At 44.5% G+C, this 5,275-nt stretch overlaps 1 protein-coding gene across 9 annotated transcripts in view; it reads left to right on the top strand.

Moving 5' to 3' along the window:
• The first annotated feature begins 135 nt into the window (after nucleotides 1-135).
• LOC110527347 (guanine nucleotide exchange factor DBS) overlaps nucleotides 136-5,275 on the top strand; it is a 69,673-nt gene continuing 64,533 nt past the window's right edge. For 7 of the 9 annotated variants that reach the window (XM_036982634.1, XM_036982641.1, XM_036982637.1 and 4 more), the window contains exon 1: nucleotides 136-272. The gene's annotated coding sequence lies outside the window, so the exon portion shown is untranslated. Of the gene's footprint in view, nucleotides 273-1,029; nucleotides 1,173-5,275 lie in introns of all 9 variants that reach the window. The other 2 variants (XM_036982640.1, XM_036982639.1) reach the window with 2 other exon arrangements.

The following is a 5,275-nucleotide window of genomic DNA, read 5'->3' as shown; positions in this document are numbered from 1 at the left end:
TGTACTTCGTTTTTTTTTGTCAGCATCAGGGGTGCATTCTAAGTAGAATATAAGAGGGCATTTGTCTAAAAAAAAAAAAAAAAAAAAAGGTATTTTCTAATAAATTTAATTCAATACATCACGCTCCCGGTGAGTGTTTTTTTCTTGCAGGACGCATTCTGAGTTGAGGCCTAATTAGTTTGAAGGGGCATGTGACTTGGCCATTGTGCAGGAGTTCGAGAACGCAGCAGAACGCATGTGAAGTTATACAGTGGAAATCCATGATATAGCAGGTAAGTTTACTTAAATTGTTAACATTGAAGTGATTTTAGAAACTTGGAAAGTAGTCGACATGAACGGGGCAGACTTCAGATGATGTTTTCTAGTTAGGTAGAACTTGACGCACAGACTTGTCAATGTCAATTCCCGCTTGTTTGAATCTAGTAAGTAAATCATGTTTAGACAACTGTCATGGTTAGAAAACAAACAATATTACAGAACTGGAGTATACAGTAGTAGTAGTAGCTACACTTGTACTAGCTAGACACTTCCAACAAGAGCTGCCTTAAGATATTTGAGGTAGAATGAGTTTGAGTATTTAACCACGTGGTGGCAGTGTAGCTCAATAAATGCGAGATGACGTTTAGTACTGATTCATTAATGATCGCTCATGTTGATCTGTGAAACCATGGATTCACTTTTCTATCCACAATATGATACGTAGTCAGCTCTCAAGTATTTTGCTGTGTGTTGGAGTAGAATAGACAGTCACAGAGCAGCTTTATTAAGTAGCGATATATTTAGTAGGAGAGGTGTCACAATGTCAATGCATGTCTCACTGCAGCCTGGCTCTATTTGGACACGTCACAAGACCCATGACACTACTTCCCCCCATTGAGATGAATGGCGTTCTTGTTCTTTACACTAACTCACTTTGTTTCATTAGTATCCCTGTTTGTTGTCTGTGTTCTGGTGCCTGTGTGTCTGTTGCTGGTGGCAAACTTAATTAGCTGATCTCGGGATCAGTATATTTAATAAAATGCTTTATAGCTCTGATCCATAGATGCATCATCTGATCCACTACAGCCACTGGCAGGCAGAGTGGAGGAGGGGGTGAAAGACCATTTAAGATTACATGAATCAAACTCTCCTGATGGTGTAGCTGGCAGCCACATCAAGCAGTCAGAGAGAATGTAAGTGTGTGTGTGGTCCCTGAAGCAGCCTTGCATGTCACAAGGGCACTACTTCCCAGCTCCGTAGCCAAAGAGCCAGCCAAAGAGCATTTGATGTGTGACGTGTAACTGCTAGCGATTAAGACTGTTGGGCCACAAACCGAAAGGTTGCTGGTTTGAATCCCCTAGCCGACTAGGTGAACATATCTGCCGATGTGCCATTGAGCAAGGCACCTAACCCTAATTGCTCCTGTAAGTCGCTCTGGATAAGAGCGTCTGCTAAATAAAACAAAAATAACTAGGTCAGTGTTGCTGTTCTTTATTAAATGTGATGTTCTGGCCTGCAGCAGCCATCTTGAAGCAGAGAGCTCTGTTTACACACAGATCAACCTCCGCTTTTACCACACGTTGTGTTTTTTTATCCTCAGTTGATGATATGTACTAGCTACACAGGACACTTTTTTAGTGGTGTTCTTGTACAGTTTACACACAACCTGTGAATTCTGGCTGAATATGAGATGTTAGGCTTATCAAAGTCACTGAGGGAATGGATCTGTGTCTCTGTAGAACTTTCTGGAAGGTCCCTACTGACCCTGTGAGGAACCTGCAGGTGTGATCATCTGGCAGATGATAAAGTGTAGGACAGTGATGCATGGTGAACTAGGTGAGAGTGACCACATACAACTCATGGTTAATACGTGAGAGGGGTACAGCCTCGTGCCTTCAGCATCACACACAGCTGCCTAGCGAAACAATGAGGGATTGCATGAATGATTGTCAATTAAGTAATAGTCCCTTTTTCATGTACAGTATTAGAGATTAATCTCCATATTATCTTCTTAAGTTCCCATTTGCAACTCATAATGACTTGATTCTTAACTGTAAGAACTGTGTTCAGGAGAATTCTAATCTCTTGATTCTTAACTATAAGAACTGTGTTCAGGAGAATTCTAATCTCCTTGATTCTGAACTGTGTTCAGGAGAATTCTAATCTCCTTGATTCTTAACTGTAAGAACTGTGTTCAGGAGAATTCTAATCTCCTTGATTCTTAACTGTAAGAACTGTGTTCAGGAGAATTCTAATCTCCTGCAATGCAGTGCCTTAAATCGCTGTGCCACTCGGGAGGCCCCCGCAAATTGATTTGAACAAACAATTGGTCCCCCAAAAAATGCGTCCCTCTGTTGAATTTCAAAATCCTGATGTGGCCCTCGAGCCATAAAGTTTGCCCACCCTTGGTCTTTAGTGTCCCATTCAGTCGCGGCCAGTATACAGGTTTGTGAGATACTTAATGTTTGGGAAACTCCAGTTAGATTACCAGAGTACGCCTTGGATAGTTGTTGGACGGGGGTATCGGGCGGGAGGTTGGAGGGGTTGTATCGGCTGTTGTCACACCACTCCTCAGCTGTCTGGCCTGGGGTCAAGTTTGGCCCAGACTGGAGCCAGACAGACCTAATGTATAGGAAGCTGCTGCTGTTGGGGGGGAACAGACCCACTTAAAGGGATAGTTCACCCACATTTCCAAACAATAGATAATCTTAAAGTACATTTTTTGAGCTAAGCAAAAAATGCTAATATCTGGGGTATTGGCTTACACTGGCGTTTGCTAAAAAAATCTAAACAGTTTGGAGACAGTGGCCAGGTACACAATCAAAACATGGACTGCTGTCTTACCTTGTCCATTGACTAGCTTTGGGAGAACTATCCCTTCTTAACAGAGTAGTTCACACCAAAATCAAAGCTTGTCAGAAGTTTCCGTACCTCAGAAGTGCTCGAAAAATTCAGCTGAATTTATATTCCAGGCAGATGGAGATACATTGTGCAGACAAGGACCTTTCTAACTTCCTATCATGGGGAAATAACCTGTCAGTCATAGAACATACATTTCTATTACAACTCTGAACATTTTCCATAATTAAATAAATGCCTGGTGTACAGTAGCTGCCATTCCCTCTGTCTGTCTCTAGAGTGTTGGCTCTGTTGTGTGATAATGCAGTGTTTCTCCAGACAGACCTAGAGAGTCACACAGAGAGCCTGCTTGTGAAAGATAGGCATCAGAGATCCATTGACTACCCAGGGATATTGTACTGGGTGATTGGCTCTGTAAATCGCAGTTTGTTTCTGTGTGATAAGAGGGGGGTGGAAAATACCCATCTTGTGTGGAGGGATACCCACTGTATGTCTGGCTGCAGATCATGCTATCAGATGGGGTAGGCCAAGGCAATAGAGTTGACTGAGGAAAGAGAGAGTCCCGATATTGAGGAGTCTCTGAATCTGGAACTAATGCATTCTTTATTGTCACAGCCTTGGTTTGGTGCTGCTGTGGAGGAAGTGGACAATGGCATTGTTCACAGTGTGCTCACATCGTAAACTGTCTGTGTGCGCATGCGTACGTACGTGCGTGTGTTGGTCCCTGAGCATGCACAGATTACACTTGGCTGGCTGTTGGTATAATTAGCGCAGCAGAAGGGGATTGGTGGTCCTAAACAGCAGCCAGCGCTGTGTTCCCTCCATCCCCTGTCCCGGGTCCCACCCCTCTCTTCCTCTCTGCTGTCAACCGGACGTACCACCACCACTAAGATGTGTTCCCCAGTCACACACCCAGTCACAGACAGACTGGCTGAGGAGTGGAGGGATCAGAGGCACTGGTTGGACCAGTGCGGCTTGGTTTGACTCATTTAGACTTGATTTGGAGAGACTGGAATACACACACTGAGTGTAGCTTAGTGCGGCCTGGCTCGACTTGGGGACTCCTGAACACTCACCCACGAAGCTGCATACACACACTCTCTCCCTCACACACTCTGTCATGTCTCTGGTGGAGTTTGTGCGTCAGGGACAGCTGCAGGAGGCTTCATCACATCTGTTGTCCAGACTGGGTCAGGTCCTACACAGCCTGTCTGTCATTGTCCTGGCCCACAGAGCTACAGACAACCTCAGCTACAGACGTAAGAGCACCTACTGGGACCGCCGGGACACAGGTTAGGAGTGTGTGTGTGTGTGTGCATCGGACCCTGGGTGTGCTTCTGTGGGGCATTCTTTTGCGGACTGTGTGTGTGCGTGCATAAGTCTGTGTGTGTGTGAAACACTGTTGTCGGCCTGTGTTTACAGAAAGCTACCGTCAGTTTGAAATGGCTGCTACAGGAATATCCCTGCAGCTACTTGGGTGGTTTAAGGAAGTGCAGTACTTGCCCTCGAGAGTTCATTGCCTCACTTGATCCTGATATCTAGCTGATGAAGATGGCGCCGAAGGAGATTTTATTTTTATTTCACCTTTATTTAACCAGGTAAGCTAGTTGAGAACACGTTCTCATTTACAACTGCGACCTGGCCAAGATAAAGCAAAGCAGTGCGACACAAACAACAACACAGAATTACACATGGAATAAACAAGCATACAGTCAATAACACAATATAAAAAAAATTGTCTATATACAGTGTGTGCAAATGGCGTGAGGAGGTAAGGCCATAGGAGTGAATAATTACAATTTAGCAAATTAACACTGGAGTGATAGATGTGCAGATGATGATGTGCAAGTAGAAATACTGGTGCGCAAAAGAGCAGAAAAGTAAATAAAACAATATGGGGATGAGGTAGGTAGATTGGATGGGCTATTTTCAGATGGGCTATGTACAGCTGCAGTGATCGGTTAGCTGCTCAGATAGCTGATGTTTAAAGTTAGTGAGGGAAATATAAGTCTCCAGCTTCAATTTTTGCAATTCGTTCCAGTCATTGAGAGAACTCACTGGATGACCAGTGAGATATACCTGCTGGAGCGTGTAATACGGGTGGGTGTTGTTATGGTGACCAGTGAGCTGAGATAAGGTGGAGCTTTACTTAGCATAGACGTATAGATGACCTGGAGCCAGTGGGTCTGGCGACGAATATGCAGCGAGGGCCAGCCGACTAGAGCATACAGGTCACAGTGGTGGGTGGTATATGGGGCTTTGGTGACAAAACGGATGGCACTGTGATAGACTGCATCCAGTTTGCTGAGTAGAGTGTTGGAGGCTATTTTGTAAATGACACCGCCGAAATTGAGGATCGGTAGGATAGTCAGTTTTACGAGGGTATGTTTGTCGGCGTCATGGCAGTATCGCAACAACCTCTTAGAAAACTTTGCAG

Source organism: Oncorhynchus mykiss, chromosome 7, assembly GCF_013265735.2.
Source record: "Oncorhynchus mykiss isolate Arlee chromosome 7, USDA_OmykA_1.1, whole genome shotgun sequence".
In the NCBI taxonomy this organism is placed as follows: domain Eukaryota; kingdom Metazoa; phylum Chordata; class Actinopteri; order Salmoniformes; family Salmonidae; genus Oncorhynchus; species Oncorhynchus mykiss.
The sequence above is the reverse complement of the archived record's forward strand: the minus strand, read 5'-3'. Positions and strand labels throughout refer to the sequence as shown.